Below are 20,570 nucleotides of genomic sequence, written 5' to 3'. Positions count from 1 at the left end.
CACTCTGAAGGGAAACCATAGATGATTAACAGGGTCGGACTGGAACTGAAACTCAGCTCTGGCATGTGAGAGCACGCAGGCCCGCCCGACGCGCGTTGAATTTGAAATATTTTCGTGAATGATTTGGGTATATGTCACAATAAAAATTGCTGCAAACTGCACTTTATCATCGATAGAAAAAAACTGACATAATGTAAAATATAAACTTCCCTCCAGGAAAATGTTAATTTCTTTCAACTGGAGGGACGGACATATTTGAAATATAGAGCTCCAAGTTCCCAAAAACGCTATGTTTGATAGTACCAGGAAAAGTAAATCCTTGCAGATTTGAAGCAGTTTCATGTCTATTCTTTCAGTATTTTTGCAGCGTTTCTAAAGAACGGGACAAAAAAAATCTCAAAAAACGCAATATCAAGGGGATTTTCCTGCCGAGCGACATGTTTTTTGTGCAGAAATGTTCTTCCCTTTCTTTTTTGTTTATATTTTGTGTTATACACCAGTGGCCAAAATTGAGGCAACACCTTCACTTTTTCACCATCACCAATATTTAATGGAAGTTTTCACTGACCTACTTACTTGTACACACGCCCTCTTCTGCGATATGTATTCTATGTTGGTTTATAGTGACCTGGGTGTGATTTAAGACAGATATTGTGCGATTAAAATGCGGTTTTTATATTTTAAAGCCAGTTTGTCATCAAAAGGTAAGCAATTACATGTATTCGTTCTCAAAGTGTGTAAGCGGTTTCAAGAGACTGGTTCGATAAAGAATAAACCAGGTAGAGAAAGGAAGAAGGCTACAAGTCCTCAGACTGATAGAAGAATTGTTAGAATCACCCTAAATAACAGGGAATAAACTGCTGTTAACATCAACAAGGAGCTTATCAACACCGGAGTGACAGTGTCTGATCGGACGGTTCGACGACGACTGGTAAACGCGGGGTTAAGAGCCAGAATACCAGGTAAAAAGCCACTTTTGAATGCCTCACAGCGTCAGAAACGTCTGCAGGGGCCAAAGAACATTGTAAATGGACCATTGAACAATGGAGAAATGTTATATGGAGCGATGAGACACGCATATCCATCTTTGGCAGCGACGGTGTCCGCTACGTTCGACGACGACCTGGAGAGGACTGGTTGCCAGAGGGTACAGTACCCACCATGAAGCCTCCTCTGAGTGTTATGGTGGGGGGCTGCGTGTCCAGAGATGCAGGTGGTAGGCTGCAGGTAATTGAAGAAACAGTTAATGCTGAAAAGTACGTCAAGGACGTCCTTCAGCCTAAACTCATTCCTTCGGCACATGATGTATTTAGTGAAGGGACACCGTTTATTTTAAGATGGAGCCCCATGCCATACAGCTAAAAAATGTCTCTCTTGGTTCAAGGACAAAAATGTCCAGCTATTGAATTGGCCAGGAAACAGCCCAGATCTCAATCCTATTGAGAATCTCTGGGCTCGCCTCAAAAGAGCGGTGTCAAAACAGCGGGCTTCACACAAGCAGGAACTCATTGCAGCCATCATCAAATCATGGCTTCATATCATCACACCATCTGATTTACACAAACTGGTAGATAGCAAGCCAAGTAGATGCCAGGCAGTCATCAAGGCCGAGGGCTGTCCAACTGAGTATTAACATTTAGTGTTAGATATGAAAATAGGACAAATCAATGGCTTTTCTCCCACAGTCATCTGAGTGACAATAGTGTCCAATTTGTTGACAAATGAACAAATTTCCTGCTAATATTGTGTTTCTATATGAGATTTTATTTCTACTTAAAAACTTTACTGTGAAATCAAAAACATTCATGAAATTTGTATTTGTATTGGCAAAATGCTAAAAATTTATAAATCTTGGGGGTGTTGCCTCAATTTTGGCCACTAGTGTATAGAGTTCCTCAGTATATTTATATGTTGTCCCCCATCACCTTTTTCATCTTTCCTTACAAGTATGCCTTGTATCTTAGCTAAAACATGGTAGTAAGTAGCATATTAAACCCTTTTATAATGGGCAGTGTAGAATCGCTGCATATTTCAGGGTTATGCGCTCCTGAGGACTCATTAGTGCTGCCCTCCTCAGGCGAAACCTGGTTGTGACCTCGTATAATATGGGGCTAGCCGGTCTCACCTACCAGTTTGGGTCAAAAACCCTTTTTCGTTTGCTTTGATGTTTTACTCATTATTTATTACGTTTACACCCCAAATCTCTGCTAATCCTGGAGATCAAACCTATGACAGCAATTTATGAATGATCGTAACACCTCTATGAAGGGTAATTATCATCTCCTTCATAAATATACATTTATATGTATAAATACATATGTGGTCAATGCATAGCACTGGCACATGACTTATCACTTTCCAGGACCTTACAAAGCACCAGGAACATTCATAACAAGCGGAGGAGAAGCGATTCTGGCAACTTAATAGGAAAGGATTCTTTACAGTTAGAGCAGTCAGACTGTGGAATGCCAACCACAAGATATAGTAATGGCAGATAGTATAACAGCATTTATAGAAGGGCTGGATACTTTTTTAACAAAACATGACATTGTGGGTTATAAATAATCTAGTAAAAAGAAAATGGATAACTTTGGAGATAGACCAAGGACATTAAAGTTCAAACTTTTTCAACCTATGTAACTATGCAAGTATGCAGAATGCACATTAGGAAAATGCTTGAAATGCAATTCCCTATAATATTATTTTACAAGTAATTTCCTCTTAATTTTCTGCTTTGTAAAGTGCTAGTTATAAGCCCAATCTATGGATCTAAAAAGTGCAAAACACTCCTGAAACACTTGTACGTATGTTCTATAATCTATGTTTCTTATGGTGCCTAAGGGAAGCCGTAATTATAAGACTCCTGCTTGGTAACAAGTGCAGTTATTTGCCTCCATAATGAAAGTGAATTACCAATGATGAAAGGGTTAATACTTGGACCCTGCATCAGTAATAGCCCTTGTAGTAATCATGACAACTATTGTGAGGGCATAAACAAGTGTCATAAAGAAGATTCCATAAAAGAATGCCGCGCTGCCACGATCAGCGCCATTACTGATGATGCGCCTGAGGACCTTGAGCTTGACCACCCCACGTAATGTGCCAACGTTGGTGTAATTTGGAGGTTCTAGCAGGGAAAGGGGTTGTCTTCTTAGACACCCCGGGGGGAAGGGAAGGTAACAGAACGGGGGGTCCCCAAAACAGGATCCCCTTCTGTTACTATGTACAAACAGCTGCTCTTCTTTGGGAGTTCATGGATGGATCCTTGACTTTAATGGGTGATAAATTGGGAGGGGGAGGGGATACTCATCCTATTAGGGGTTATCCATAATGAGCAACCCCTGTAACCAAGTACCCAACTTCTTGAGAGACGGAGCTGGATCTGTAAGGGAGAAGTGGTAGATAAATCTGCGAAATCAGATCAACTAAATTCGTTCCAGCAACAAATGTGGTGACAGATATCGCAGCCAGATCTCTCCCACATCCAGTTTATCACATTAATAGTCTATATTTGTTATGTCGTTCTCTGTAAATATGTAGAAATTCTAAAACTCCGTCATATATCGGCACTAACTCTCTAAGCCCAAGGGAAGGGCAGCCCTCCAGCCATGGTTCCCTAGAGGTTTCCTCCACAGGGGTTTTTCCTCTCCTGAGTGCTGGAGGGTGACTCTTCGTGAGTCGAGGGTTGTGCCATTTTCGGTGTCATGTAAATTTAAATAAAGTTGAGAACGTTTGACACCTAATTGCAATGCTTTGTGTATTTATTTTGTATGTGTCTGATTCATTTTGTTTGGGAGTCGGGGTCCATCACACTTCACTGAGTCATACGTCTGGACATCTGCTGCCAGCAGTTTTGCCCCAGGGGTTGCTCCTGCTCTGGGGAGTTTGATGGAGCAGAGAAGACAAGAACTATAGCACTCATCCTCAGAATAAGGACTTCTATTACAGTACTACAAGCAGCTTCCTCGCCTCATTCACACAGTGAGTATTTTGGGCACTAATTTACATCAGTATTTGTAAGCTGAAAACCAGATGGGAACAAACACAGTGAAAAATAGTAACTGAAACACTTTCACCTCTTCTGTTTTGGATCCACTCCTGGCATCTGCTAACAAATACTGATGCAAAATATCGCCATGGAAGTGCCCTAAATTCTTACTGACTGATTTGACTGTTTGAGTTGCAGTCAAGCAACAGAGGTTGCAAGCGTTAAAGGAGTTTTCTGGTATCAAAAACCCCTGTCCCCCTTGCCATTTTTCTCTATCCTGAACCTGTGCTGCCTGCCCCGATCTCAGACTGTCTGACCTAGTCCTTGTCTTCGCTCTCCTGTGTCTGGTACCCTGGTACCTCCGGAATGCTGCTACAGTCCCGGGGACTGCCCTGAAGTGGTACCTGGTGTCTATCGGCGGCCCAGTCTATCCTCACCGCCAGAGGTTCTAGTGGAGACCCAGTAGACACCTAGTCACAACCCTCCCGTGGGGCAGTGGGTCCATATCCACCAGTATTGCACCCACATAGCAAATGTATTACCAATATTCAAGAAGGGGATAACATCTGATCCTGGAATTTATAGACCGGTAAGTTTAACTTGTACTGTGGGCAACATCTTTGAGGGTTTGCTAAGAGATACTAACCTGGAGCACCTCAATAAGAATAACCTAAACATATGATTATGAGGGATCTGTCCTGCAAACTAATCTGAAAAGATTCTATGGGGAGGTAAGTTCTAGGTTGGACCAGGGAAACTTAGTGGATGTTGTCTATCTGGACTTTTCAAAGGCATTTGATACGGTGCCATACAACAGGTTGGTACATAAAAATTTTCAATATATTATATGGTAAACTTGCTCCACGAAAGAACAAGTCCTTGTGTGGTCGATGGAAAAAATCAAGGAAAATATCAGTGATGCGGTCGTTACCTCTTGACAGCTCCGTTCTCTAGTCCCTCCATGGCCACGGTGATAAAAAATTCCCTGAAAAGCTCATTATTCTAATAAAAAAAATACAAAGTAAGGAGCTGACACAAAGGAGAGCAGACAACTCGTATGTCGAAATAAGCAATTGCAGTTACCTTAATTTTCTCAAAGAAGGTGCCATTAATCACTATGTCGTATGCAGTGCAGCCGCATCCACCTGTAGGACAAAGTGCACCAGGACTTAGATACTTTGCGGTGCCGACTCAATCCATTGACCTTAGTAGGGCTGCTATGAATAAGTGGTATAAGTTCTTAAAGGGGAATCCAAGTAGTGGACAATTCCTTTAAGTCCCAAATCTAAACCAAAAAAGTTCAAAAGTCAACAACAAGATGTCAAACTTTATTCCGCAGACTGGAAGTGGACCTACCAGAACCTGTGGAGATGGCACCTTTGACCATTGAGGATTAGTAAGTTGTAATACTTGCTATTTTAACCCCTTTAAGGATATCTCTGGACTACCCCTTTAAAAAGAGACGCGCTGTATTAAAAAAAAACGTACAATTATCAACTTCAACGTGGGGCTCTCCAAGGCTCATGGGGACTCGATAGCCAGAGGGATCATCAGATTCCAGGATGCTGACTAACTCCTGCTCCGTCAGGTCCGGGGACGCTGGGATCTGGTTCGACTTGCAGATGTTAATAAAGATTTTGGTATTTTTGGATTGCGAGTTTTAATGCAGAAACCTAACACAGAAATAAAAACAAAAAGTGAACAAAAATACAATAAAATTGGCAAAAGCCAAGCAGCGTTTACATGTAACCAACTGTATAAGAAAAAACGATGTGACCCCCCACGTTGGTTGCATCATGTGACCGTTGCAGTCAATAAGACCCCACTGCCCCACTGTGGTATCTGTCACATAATATGCACAAAGTAATCTGGATAATAATCAGAGGACGCCCATCTCACCCGATTGGGGTCTGATCTGTCTGCTTTCTGGTAAGTTCGGTATTCTGCTCTGTATCTCCTGTTTGGCCTGAAATGAGGCAACAAGTGAGAATCAGTGAGTAACATGAACAGGATGGTTCTGCAAACTGATTTTTCCTGCACCAAAATAGTACAACTGTGAGGGGTCTAAAGCCAACAATACACATTAGGTAAATGTTGGAGACTGCAGCGCCCCCGGCGGCTGACGGAGGAGACATTCACCCGGTGATTGCTGGCCTCTCCAATTCATCTTTCGTACCTTCATCAGCATCTGTTCATACAGCGCTTCCTCCATGTTTGTGTTCCTTTCTGCAGACAGCAGCGACTTGTCAGACGCCATTTTTTCGGTCAAAGACAGAAGCTCAGGGATCTTGTTTTATAAGAGAAAACCTGAAAAATGAAAATATGTATTAATCTTCTCCCCAGACAACGACAAGGGGAGAGTGCGGGAGCCTGACAGCCCATGGCACGACGGGGTGCGGGAGACTGACAGCCCAGGGCACGAGGGGGTGCGGGAGCCTGACAGCCCACGACACGAGGGGGTGCGGGAGCCTGACAACCCACGACACGAGGGGGTGCGGGAGCCTGACAGCCCACGGCACGAGGGGGTGCGGGAGCCTGACAGCCCACGACACGAGGGGGTGCGGGAGCCTGACAGCCCACGGCACGAGGGGGTGCGGGAGCCTGACGGCCTACGGCACGAGGGGGTGCGGAAGCCTGACAGCCCACGACACCAGGGGGTGCAGGAGCCTGACAGACCACGACACCAGGGGGTGCGGGAGCCTGACAGCCCATGGCACGACGGGGTGCGGGAGACTGACAGCCCAGGGCACGAGGGGGTGCGGGAGCCTGACAGCCCACGACACGAGGGGGTGCGGGAGCCTGACAACCCACGACACGAGGGGGTGCGGGAGCCTGACAGCCCACGGCACGAGGGGGTGCGGGAGCCTGACAGCCCACGACACGAGGGGGTGCGGGAGCCTGACAGCCCACGGCACGAGGGGGTGCGGGAGCCTGACGGCCTACGGCACGAGGGGGTGCGGAAGCCTGACAGCCCACGACACCAGGGGGTGCAGGAGCCTGACAGACCACGACACCAGGGGGTGCGGGAGCCTGACAGCCCATGGCACGAGGGGGCGCGGGAGCCCCACTGCCCACGACACCAGGGGGTGCGGGAGCCTGACAGCCCACGACACCAGGGGGTGCGGGAGCCTGACAGCCCACGGCACGATGGGGCGCAGTAGCCTGACAGCCCACGACACGAGGGGGTGCGGGAGCCTGACAGCTCACGACATGAGGGGGTGTGGGAGCCTGACAGCCCACGACACGAGGGGGTGTGGGAGCCTGACAGCCCCCGACAAGAGGGGGTGCGGGAGCCTGACAGCCCACGACACGAGGGGGTGCGGGCGCCTGACAGCCCATGACACGAGGGGGTGCGGGAGCCCGACAGCCCACGACATGAAGGGTGCGGGAGCCCGACAGCCCACGACACGAGGGGGTGCGGGAGCCCGACAGCCCACGACACGAGGGGGTGCGGGAGCCCGACAGCCCACGACACGAGGGGGTGCGGGAGCCCGACAGCCCACGACACGAGGGGATGCGGGAGCCCGACAGCCCACAACACCAGGGGGTGCGGGAGCCCGACAGCCCACAACACCAGGGGGTGCGGGAGCCCGACAGCCCACGACACGAGGGGGTGCGGGAGCCCGACAGCCCACGACACGAGGGGGTGCGGGAGCCCGACAGCCCACGACACGAGGGGGTGTGGGAGCCCGACAGCCCACGACACGAAGGGGTGCGGGAGCCCGACAGCCCACGACACCAGGGGGTGCGGGAGCCCGACAGCCCACGACACCAGGGGGTGCGGGAGCCCGACAGCCCACGACACCAGGGGGTGCGGGAGCCCGACAGCCCATGACACCAGGGGGTGCGGGAGCCTGACAGCCCACGACACCAGGGGGTGCGGGAGCCTGACAGCCCACGGCACGATGGGGCGCAGTAGCCTGACAGCCCACGACACGAGGGGGTGCGGGAGCCTGACAGCTCACGACATGAGGGGGTGTGGGAGCCTGACAGCCCACGACACGAGGGGGTGTGGGAGCCTGACAGTCCCCGACAAGAGGGGGTGCGGGAGCCTGACAGCCCACGACACGAGCGGGTGCGGGAGCCTGACAGCCCATGACACGAGGGGGTGCGGGAGCCCGACAGCCCACGACATGAAGGGTGCGGGAGCCCGACAGCCCACGACACGAGGGGGTGCGGGAGCCCGACAGCCCACGACATGAGGGGGTGCGGGAGCCCGACAGCCCACGACACGAGGGGGTGCGGGAGCCCGACAGCCCACGACACGAGGGGATGCGGGAGCCCGACAGCCCACGACACGAGGGGGTGTGGGAGCCCGACAGCCCACGACACCAGGGGGTGCGGGAGCCCGACAGCCCACGACACCAGGGGGTGCGGGAGCCCATCAGCCCACGACACGAGGGGGTGCGGGAGCCCGACAGCCCACGACACGAGGGGGTGTGGGAGCCCGACAGCCCACGACACGAAGGGGTGCGGGAGCCCGACAGCCCACGACACCAGGGGGGTGCGGGAGCCCGACAGCCCACGACACCAGGGGGTGCGGGAGCCCGACAGCCCATGACACCAGGGGGTGCGGGAGCCTGACAATATTGGGAGTTGGATTCTGCACACCTACAGCTAGCTACTTATTGTCCTGAATGTAGTAATCACCTTGGCACATTCCCATCTTCTTACCTGTAGTACAGACGCCAAACACCACTACTCTGACTGCAATCATCCAGCTACAGCGTCACCGCGCCTCAGCAACAGGGGAGCGTCTAGATTGGAGTTGATGTCTTGAGGGGGAGGAGTGATTTTATGGAATCATGACGTCACCGGAAGGGGCGGGGCCTTCTCAGTCCAGTGGACACTATTCCACCTGCAGCTGCAGCAGTGCGCACATTGTGCCGGGACAGGAGGACTGGTGATGAGGAGCTCGTGTTCAGCGTTGTGCTGTGAGGACTGAGGCGGGGAGAACTGACCATGTGAATAAATGCTGTGCTGGCATAAAGGGGGGTGGTGTGAGGGGCATCCAGGGGGCTGTGTGGGTGGTGTGAGGGGGCCAGGAGTGGATTAAGAGTGGCAAGGGCCCAGGACACACACACCTGATGTATCATGTGACATGTCACATGATCCCCTGTGATAGATCATGTGATAGTTCACGTGAAATTAATTTGGCACAATATTAATTATAATAATTTTTTTAGGCTGTGTGCCCACTATTCGCTTTTTAAGCGTTTCCGCAGCGGCAATTCCGCTGCAGAAACGCTTAAAAATGCTTGGTAGAAGGTCTGCCATGTTCCCCAATGATAATCCGCATGTGCTGTGCACATGCGGAAATTTCCGCTGCGGATTATCATTGCGGAAAAATCCGCAGCACTACCAATTATTCTGCGGAAGTGCGGCGAAAAGAGGGATTGGAAAAGCGGATGCCTGGTGTGTTTGGAACCATACTTTGAAGCATTGTGGAACCTCTGTGATTTGTCCTGGACAGTTACCTATTGAGGGATTTAAAGGAAACATCGCCCAAGGCATCTACCGTGACCTCAGATGGACTAGAGATCAGATAAGTCCATTTCTCTTTTTTGGTGTTTTGAACACTATTTCTGTCATGTAATGGTACTCATTTGTATAAGTGGGTGATTGCTGCTCTTATCTATCTACCTACAGTACAGACCAAATTTTTTGACACACCTTCTCATTTAAAGATTTTTCTGTATTTTCATGACTATGAAAATTGTACATTTACACTGAAGGCATCAAAACTATGAATTAACACATGTGGAATTATATACTTAACAAAAAAGTGTGAAACAACTGAAAATATGTCTTATATTCTAGGTTCTTCAAAGTAGCCACCTTTTCCTTTGATGACTGCTTTGCACACTCTTGGAATTCTCTTGATGAGCTTCAAGAGGTAGTCACCGGAAATGGTTTTCACTTCACAGGTGTGCCCTGTCAGGTTTAATAAGTGGGATTTCTTGCCTTATAAATGGGGTTGGGACCATCAGTTGTGTTGTGCAGAAGTCTGGTGGATACACAGCTGATAGTCCTACTGAATAGACTGTTAGAATTTGTATTATGGCAAGAAAAAAGCAGCTAAGTAAAGAAAAACGAGTGGCCATCATTACTTTAAGAAATGAAGGTCAGTCAGTCCGAAAAATTGGGAAAACTTTGAAAGTGTCCCCAAGTGCAGTTGCAAAAACCATCAAGCGCTACAAAGAAACTGGCTCACATGAGGACCACCCCAGGAAAGGAAGACCAAGAGTCACCTCTGCTTCTGAGGATAAGTTTATCCGAGTCACCAGCCTCAGAAATCGCAGGTTAACAGCAGCTCAGATTAGAGACCAGGTCAATGCTACACAGAGTTCTAGCAGCAGACAAATCTCTTCAACAACTGTTAAGAGGAGACTTTGTGCAGTAGACCTTCATGGTAAAATAGCTGCTAGGAAACCACTGCTAAGGACAGGCAAGAAGCAGAAGAGACTTGTTTGGGCTAAAGAACACAAGGAATGGACATTAGACCAGTGGAAATCTGTGCTTTGGTCTGATGAGTCCAAATTTGAGATCTTTGGTTCCAACCACCGTGTCTTTGTGCAACGCAGAAAAGGTGAACGGATGGACTCTACATGCCTGGTTCCCACCGTGAAGCATGGAGGAGGAGGTGTGATGGTGTGGGGGTGCTTTGCTGGTGACACTGTTGGGGATTTATTCAAAATTGAAGGCATACTGAACCAGCATGGCTACCACAGCATCTTGCAGCGGCATGCTATTCCATCCGGTTTGCGTTTAGTTGGACCATCATTTATTTTTCAAAAGGACAATGACCCCAAACACACCTCCAGGCTGTGTAAGGGCTATTTGACCAGGAGGGAGAGTGATGGGGTGCTACGCCAGATGACCTGGCCTCCACAGTCACCAGACCTGAACCCAACAATAAATACACAGAGGAATGGATCCCATAAATAATTTGTCAACAAATAAGGACCACCCCCCTAAATTTTTGCTCATATACAGTACAGACCAAAAGTTTGGACACACCTTCTCATTTAAAGATTTTTCTGTATTTTCATGACTATGAAAATTGTACATTCACACTGAAGGCATCAAAACTATGAATTAACACATGTGGAATTATATACTTAACAAAAAAGTGTGAAACAACTGAAAATATGTCTTATATTCTAGGTTCTTCAAAGTAGCCACCTTTTGCTTTGATGACTGCTTTGCACACTCTTGGCATTCTCTTGATGAGCTTCAAGAGGTAGTCACCGGAAATGGTCCTCAAACAATCTTGAAGGAGTTCCCAGAGATGCTTAGCACTTGTTGGCCCTTTTGCCTTCACTCTGCGGTCCAGCTCACCCCAAACCATCTCGATTGGGTTCAGGTCTGGTGACTGTGGAGGCCAGGTCATCTGGCGTAGCACCCCATCACTCTCCTTCCTGGTCAAATAGCCCTTACACAGCCTGGAGGTGTGTTTGGGGTCATTGTCCTTTTGAAAAATAAATGATGGTCCAACTAAACACAAACCGAATGGAATAGCATGCCGCTGCAAGATGCTGTGGTAGCCATGCTGGTTCAGTATGCCTTCAATTTTGAATAAATCCCCAACAGTGTCACCAGCAAAGCACCATCACACCTCCTCCTCCATGCTTCACGGTGGGAACCAGGCATGTAGAGTCCATCCGTTCACCTTTTCTGCGTTGCACAAAGACACGGTGGTTGGAACCAAAGATCTCAAATTTGACTCATCAGACCGAAGCACAGATTTCCACTGGTCTAATGTCCATTCCTTGTGTTCTTTAGCCCAAACAAGTCTCTTCTGCTTGTTGCCTGTCCTTAGCAGTGGTTTCCTAGCAGCTATTTTACCATGAAGGTCTACTGCACAAAGTCTCCTCTTAACAGTTGTTGAAGAGATGTGTCTGCTGCTAGAACTCTGTGTAGCATTGACCTGGTCTCTAATCTGAGCTGCTGTTAACCTGCGATTTCTGAGGCTGGTGACTCGGATAAACTTATCCTCAGAAGCAGAGGTGACTCTTGGTCTTCCTTTCCTGGGGTGGTCCTCATGTGAGCCAGTTTCTTTGTAGCGCTTGATGGTTTTTGCAACTGCACTTGGGGACACTTTCAAAGTTTTCCCAATTTTTCGGACTGACTGACCTTCATTTCTTAAAGTAATGATGGCCACTCGTTTTTCTTTACTTAGCTGCTTTTTTCTTGCCATAATACAAATTCTAACAGTCTATTCAGTAGGACTATCAGCTGTGTATCCACCAGACTACTGCACAACACAACTGATGGTCCCAACCCCATTTATAAGGCAAGAAATCCCACTTATTAAACCTGACAGGGCACACCTGTGAAGTGAAAACCATTTCTGGTGACTACCTCTTGAAGCTCATCAAGAGAATGCCAAGAGTGTGCAAAGCAGTCATCAAAGCAAAAGGTGGCTACTTTGAAGAACCTAGAATATAAGATATATTTTCAGTTGTTTCACACTTTTTTGTTAAGTATATAATTCCACATGTGTTAATTCATAGTTTTGATGCCTTCAGTGTGAATGTACAATTTTCATAGTTATGAAAATACAGAAAAATCTTTAAATGAGAAGGTGTGTCCAAACTTTTGGTCTGTACTGTAGGTAGATAGATAAGAGCAGCAATCACCCACTTATACAAATGAGTACCATTACATGACAGAAATACTGTTCAAAACACCAAAAAAGAGAAATGGACTTATCTGATCTCTAGTCCATCTGAGGTCACGGTAGATGCCTTGGGCGATGTTTCCTTTAAATCCCTCAATAGGTAACTGTCCAGGACAAATCACAGAGGTTCCACAATGTTTCAAAGTATGGTTCCAAACACACCAGGCATCCGCTTTTCCAATCGCTCAAAGAAATATAGGAATGGAAGCACTTATCCTGGGTGCACCTATTATGGTCTCTCTCCTCTAACATTTCCCTGTCCCCTGATGAGCCCCATATCGAGGAAGGGGTGAAACGCGTTGGGACTTTTGTTCTTTGCTGATGGCTATATATTTCTTTGAGGGATTGGAAAAGCGGATGTCTGGTGTGTTTGGAACCATACTTTGAAACATTGTAGAACCTCTGTGATTTGTCCTGGACAGTTACCTATTGAGGGATTTAAAAGAAACATCGCCCAAGGCATCTACCGTGACCTCAGATGGACTAGAGATCAGATAAGTCCATTTCTCCTTTTTGGTGTTTTGACCAGTATTTCTGTCATGTAATGGTACTCATTTGTATAAGTGGGTGATTGCTGCTCTTATCTATCTACCTATATGAGCAAAAATTTAGGGAGGGTGGTCCTTATTTGTTGACAAATTATTTATGGGATCCATTCCTCTGTGTATTTATTGTTTTTTCCACTGACATAAATGTTGTGTGATTTTTTGATGTTTAGCATGTCAATTATGGCATGACTAGTATATACTGCTGGTCAATATGTTTATTGTTTGTGTGTGTGCTTAGGGATACGTAGGGATAAGCAAGGGACAGCCTCCGAGGAGCGGGGACACCAATCTGCACTACTAGGGTGAAAACACTCCGATGTTAGGGAGGGAGAGATACTCCACTAGGGCTGCTTAGGGCAAGTCTGTCTGTACTACCTACCACCCTTATTATCCATCCCTCATATGGTGCTTTTATTGATATGTGTAGTTAATTTTTGTCCTAGTTGTACTATTGAGTACACTTTTAAATGGCTTTGATAGCAGCCTTCAGCTCGTCTGCATTGTTGGGTCTGGTGTCTCTCATCTTCCTCTTGACAATACCCCATAGATTCTCTATAATAGATTCTCTATGGGGTTAAGGTCAGGCGAGTTTGCTACCAACCAAGCACAGTGATACTGTTGTTTTTAAACCAGGTATTGGTACTTTTAGCAGTGTGGACAGGGGCCAAGTCCTGCTGGAGAATGACATTTCCATCTCCAAAAAGCTTGTCGGCAGAGGGAAGCATGAAGTGCTGTAAAATGTCCTGGTAGACGGCTGCGCTGAGTTTGGTCTTGATAAAACACAGTGGACCTACACCAGCAGATGACATGGCTCCCCAAACCATCACTGATTGTGGAAACTTCACACTAGACCTCAAGCAGCTTGGATTGTGGGCTCTCCACTCTTCCTCCAGACTCTGAGACCTTGTGGAGTGTGTCAGTGACTGCCTTCTGGACATCTGTCAAGTCAGCAGTCTACCCCATGATTGTGGAGCCTACTGAAACAGACTAAAGGACCTTGTTAAATGCTTAGGAAGCCTTTGCAGGTGTTTTTTGTTAATTATTCTAATTTATTGAGATAATGACTTTTGTGTTTTCATTGGCTGTAAGCCATAATCATCAACATTAACAGAAATAAACACTTGAAATAGATGACTCTGTCTGTAATGACTCTATATGAGTTTCACTTTTTGTATTGAAGAACTGAAATAAATTAACTTTTTGATGATATTCTAATTTAGTGAGATGCACCTGGATTATTAGAATTATCACACCAATACACCTGTTTTCTCATTTGCAAGATTTAAGTAAACCTTGTATGATATCTTTTTCATTTGTGAATGTCCTTATACTTTCAAGCAGAACCTAGACACCCCACAATACAATAACCCATCGATCACTACAAGCCCTCCGTTTTCCATGGATATCCATATTATAGACTGAGTATACCTTTCTTATGCCTGAACTGCGCACCCCTCGGTGAAGACAGTGAGTTTTTTGGGGGCAGCTTATGGTCGTCTCAGGATATGAACACCCCCTGATCTGCTTGAAAATATAAGTGAAATAAAATGTTGAGAAAAAATGTCAAATATCACGTTGACCCTTCAAGTCACTGTCTTGTAAATCTTTATCACTTCTCCACAGAATAGGTGATTGGTCTGAAATCACTCGGGGGGTAAAGAGACTCTGTCATCACAGAATAACTAATCAAACCAATGGCAGCCCCTCAGTGTATCATGGCACCCTGTATTTTGATTGGCAGCTGTAGCTTTATAGACTCGAGCGGGGGTCTCAAACATTTGGCCACAGGGGCTGCTTCATGCAGGCCGCAGGCACCGTACACCTGGAGGATTGTGGCACGTCAGCACTTTTTCAGTGGAACATATTGCAGGCGCCGTGCACAGACAAGCTCTTTGCTCAGCTCTACCAATGCCAACTGTGGGTCAATCACAGGCCAGCAGCTAATGTCCGCAGGGGACCAGGATGGGAACAGGACTAGAAGATGAGGATCAGGATGTGGTACCACATTTTTAATCTTGATTTCTTTTTGTGTTTCCTAAAGCCATAAAGTTGCCATTTGAAATGACTTTAGTTTTGTGCCATGTCTGTGATCGGCTTTTTTTCAACAACATTAAACAACTGAATGAACATCCTCCGAGCCCGGTGACTCCATAATTTTTGCCAGGGGTTGTAGAAAAGAAATATGGTGTCCCTGAAAATGGCACTTTGTCTTGCTAAGAATGAAGCACAACCCCCCTCACCCCACTCAAATTATTTATTTTTCTAGGTGCGGACAATTATACCCCATTAAGGCTCATACACCTGGACTAGAGAAAAGCAAGTATGTGGTAAAGTGCACTGAACTGTTCGGCACAACAAGGGTGCACCGAGTGCCTGCACTACTTTGGAGCCGTCTTTTTTTGTCTTTATGACAGAATCCCTTTAGGCAGAGTGCACGTGGTTATAATAATAGTCTAGCTAGTCCCATCCGTAGACATGAGTGATCGTGTGCTTCTCACACATGCCTAACATAGCTGTTTTGCTGTTTATTTACCCCAATTTGATCAATAAATTAATGCAGAATAATGTTTACTGCTCATTTCCAAGGGATCTTGGTGCAAGCCCCCCAAAAAATGCTTCTGTGCGCAGGCACAATCATTATTATTTAGATACGTCCATTAGGCAAGCTGTACTACTGTGCCCAGAAATCATGTACCTCACTGCAGCAACTCAGTTCTACTCATCTCTGTAGTGAGACAGAATGGAGTTACTGTATAGAGAACATACTTATATTCCTTACAGTGCACAGACATCACGAGCCTCCATACAGCAACTCCAAGCTAGTCACCTCTGTAGTGAGACGGCTAGCATGGAGTTGCTGTACAAGGGGCGTCCTTATACACAGTACAGTGCACAGAAATCATGGACCTCAGTGCAGCAACTCCCATCTAGTCACCTCTGTACTGAGACATCTAGATTGAAGTTACTGTACAGAGGACGTCCTTATACACAGTACAGTGCACACAAACTATGAATCTCAGTACAGCAACTCTGATCTAGTTACCTCTGTACTGAGACATCTAGACTGAAGTTACTGTACAGAGGACGTCCTTATACACAGTACAGTGCACAGAGATCATGAACCTCAGTGCAGCAACTCCCATCTAGTCACCTCTGTACTGAGACATCTAGACTGAAGTTACTGTACAGAGGACGTCCTTATACACAGTACAGTGCACAGAGATCATGATCCTTACTGCAGCAACTCTGATCTAGTCACCTCTGTACTGAGACATCTAGATTGAAGTTACTGTACAGAGGACGTCCTTATACACAGTACAGTGCACACAAACTATGAATCTCAGTGCTGCAACTCTGATCTAGTCACCTCTGTACTGAGACATCTAGATTGTAGTTACTGTACAGAGGACGTCCTTATACACAGTACAGTGCACAGAGATCATGGACCTCAGTGCAGCAACTCCCATCTAGTCACCTCTGTACTGAGACATCTAGACTGAAGTTACTGTGCAGAGGACGTCCTTATACACAGTACAGTGCACACAAACTATGAATCTCACTACAGCAACTCCGATCTAGTCACCTCTGTACTGAGACATCTAGACTGAAGTTACTGTACAGAGGACGTCCATATACACAGTACAGTGCACAGAGATCATGGACCTCAGTACAGCAACTCCGATCTAGTCACCTCTGTACTGAGACATCTAGATTGAAGTTACTGTACAGAGGACGTCCTTATACACAGTACAGTGCACAGAGATCATGGACCACAGTGCTGCAACTCCGATCTAGTCACCTCTGTACTGAGACATCTAGATTGTAGTTACTGTACAGAGGACGTCCTTATACACAGTAAAGTGCACAGAGATCATGGACCTCAGTGCTGCAACTCCGATCTAGTCACATCTGTACTGAGACATCTAGATTGTAGTTACTGTACAGAGGATGTCCTTATACACAGTACAGTGCACAGAGATCATGGACCTCAGTGCTGCAACTCCGATCTAGTCACCTCTGTACTGAGACATCTAGATTGAAGTTACTGTACAGAGGACGTCCTTATACACAGTACAGTGCACAGAGATCATGGACCTCAGTGCAGCAACTCTGATCTACTCACCTCTGTACTGAGACATCTAGATTGAAGTTACTGTACAGAGGACGTCCTTATACACAGTACGGTGCACAGAAATCATGGACCTCAGTGCAGCAACTCCGATCTAGTCACCTCTGTACTGAGACATCTAGATTGTAGTTACTGTACAGAGGACGTCCTTATACACAGTACAGTGCACAGAGATCATGGACCTCAGTGCAGCAACTCCGATCTAGTCACCTCTGTACTGAGACATCTAGATTGAAGTTACTGTACAGAGGACGTCCTTATACACAGTACGGTGCACATAAATCATGGATCTCAGTGCTGCAACTCCGATCTAGTCACCTCTGTACTGAGACAACTAGACTGAAGTTACTGTACAGAGGACGTCCATATACACAGTACAGTGCACAGAGATCATGGACCTCAGTGCAGCAACTCCGATCTAGTCACCTCTGTACTGAGACATCTAGATTGAAGTTACCGTGCAGAGGACGTCCTTATACACAGTACAGTGCACAGAGATCATGGACCTCAGTGCAGCAACTCCGATCTAGTCACCTCTGTACTGAGACATCTAGATTGAAGTTACTGTACAGAAGACGTCCTTATACACAGTACAGTGCACAGAGATCATGGACCTCAGTACAGCAACTCCGATCTAGTCACATCTGTACTGAGACATCTAAACTGAAGTTACTGTACAGAGGACGTCCTTATACACAGTACAGTGCACAGAGATCATGGACCTCAGTGCAGCAACTCCGATCTAGTCACCTCTGTACTGAGACATCTAGATTGTAGTTACTGTACAGAGGACGTCCTTATACACCGTACAGTGCACAGAGATCATGGACCTCAGTGCTGCAACTCCGATCTAGTCACCTCTGTACTGAGACATCTAGATTGAAGTTACTGTACAGAGGACGTCCTTATACACAGTACGGTGCACAGAAATCATGGACCTCAGTGCTGCAACTCCGATCTAGTCACCTCTGTACTGAGACAACTAGACTGAAGTTACTGTACAGAGGACGTCCATATACACAGTACAGTGCACAGAGATCATGGACCTCAGTGCAGCAACTCCGATCTAGTCACCTCTGTACTGAGACATCTAGATTGAAGTTACCGTGCAGAGGACGTCCTTATACACAGTACAGTACACAGAAATCATGATCCTTACTGCAGCAACTCTGATCTAGTCACCTCTGTACTGAGACATCTAGATTGAAGTTACTGTACAGAAGACGTCCTTATACACAGTACAGTGCACAGAGATCATGGACCTCAGTACAGCAACTCCGATCTAGTCACATCTGTACTGAGACATCTAAACTGAAGTTACTGTACAGAGGACGTCCTTATACACAGTACAGTGCACAGAGATCATGGACCTCAGTGCAGCAACTCCGATCTAGTCACCTCTGTACTGAGACATCTAGATTGTAGTTACTGTACAGAGGACGTCCTTATACACAGTACAGTGCACAGAGATCATGGACCTCAGTGCTGCAACTCCGATCTAGTCACCTCTGTACTGAGACATCTAGATTGAAGTTACTGTACAGAGGACGTCCTTATACACAGTACAGTGCACAGAGATCATGAACCTCAGTACAGCAACTCCCATCTAGTCACCTCTGTACTGAGACATCTAGATTGAAGTTACTGTACAGAAGACGTCCTTATACACAGTACAGTGCACAGAGATCATGGACCTCAGTGCAGCAACTCCGATCTAGTCACCTCTGTACTGAGACATCTAGATTGAAGTTACTGTACAGAGGACGTCCTTATACACAGTACAGTGCACAGAGATCATGGACCTCAGTACAGCAACTCCGATCTAGTCACCTCTGTACTGAGACATCTAGATTGAAGTTACTGTACAGAGGACGTCCTTATAGACATTAATCCAAGCAAAGTGGTATCAAAGTTTAGTTAAAATATAACCTTTACTTAGTGCAATTAAAAGGGTACAATAATATGTCATCCAGTAAGGTTGTGTGCCCACGATGCGTTTTTCAAGCGTTTATGCTGCGGAATTTCCGCAGTGTAAACGCTTGGGAAACGCTTGGTAAACCTTCCCCCATGGTCTCCAATGCAATTCCGCACTTTCAATGCCCATGCTGCGGATTTTTCCGCAGCGTTTATGCTGCGCTCAAAAATCTGCAGCATGTCCATTAATTTTGCGGAAGCGCTGCGTTTTCCCCGCCATCGACTTGCATTAGAACGCGCCAATTCGGCAAGACTGCATCTGTACTTGCGTAATTGGCGCGTTCTAATGTGCGGATGGTACCCGGGTGTGGAGGACAGGAGACTCTCCTCCACACCCAGGTACCATTAAAAGCTGTAAAAAAAAGAATAAAATAAAAAATAAAGATTATATTCACCTTCCGATGGCCCCCGGACTCCTTCCCTGTGCTTGCCGATAGATCGCGCAGGACTGAAGGACCTGCGGTGACGTCACAGTCATGTGACGGCAGGTCTTTCAGTACAGCGTACCGCGATCTGCCGGCAGCCAGCACAGGAGCGCAGCAAGACTGCAGGGGCCATCAGAAGGTAAGTATAGGTTAATTTTTTTATTTTTAACCATTCTCTCGGGTCACACTATATAAATCCATGCCGTTTGCATGGATTTATATAGTGTGACCTAGTTGTCAAGCACTTTCCAAGTGATGCTAAAATCGCTTGGAAAGCGCTTGACACCCGCATGTGGAAATGCATGTGAAGAACGCTTCACATCCGCATGTCCCTGGCAGGAAAAGCGCATGTACAATCCGCATGTACAATCCACATGTACAATCCGCATGTACAATCCGTATGTACGATCCGCATGTACAATCCGCATGTACAATCCGCATGTACAATCCGCATGTACAATCCGCATGCGTTTTTTTCTGCCAGGGAGATGCAGAAACGCTCAGGAAAAAATCCTGAGCATTTCTGCATTGTGGGCACATAGCCTAAGACAAAAACTAACAACATACAAACAAACTCAGAGGCAGTGGCGTACCGTCCATAGAGGCAGACCACGCAACTGCTATGGGGCCCGAATGATCAGTGGGCCCGGCGTCGGATGTCCTGTCCATAGACACGCCCCTCTAGATGGCTACGCTGCGTGCACAGCAGAGAGGAGTTGAGGCTGAGCAGCCTGAGCGACCATCATTAGAGCTGCCTAGTGGAGGCAGAGGAGCCGGCCGTGCTGCAGGGTAAGTCTCTGACTGGCTGCAGAGGGAGCCGGCC

The sequence above is a fragment of the Phyllobates terribilis genome, unplaced genomic scaffold (genome assembly GCF_046119375.1).
Source record: "Phyllobates terribilis strain yellow unplaced genomic scaffold, ASM4611937v1 Scaffold_567__1_contigs__length_1068694, whole genome shotgun sequence".
Lineage (NCBI taxonomy): Eukaryota > Metazoa > Chordata > Amphibia > Anura > Dendrobatidae > Phyllobates > Phyllobates terribilis.
This window is presented reverse-complemented; position numbering follows the sequence as displayed.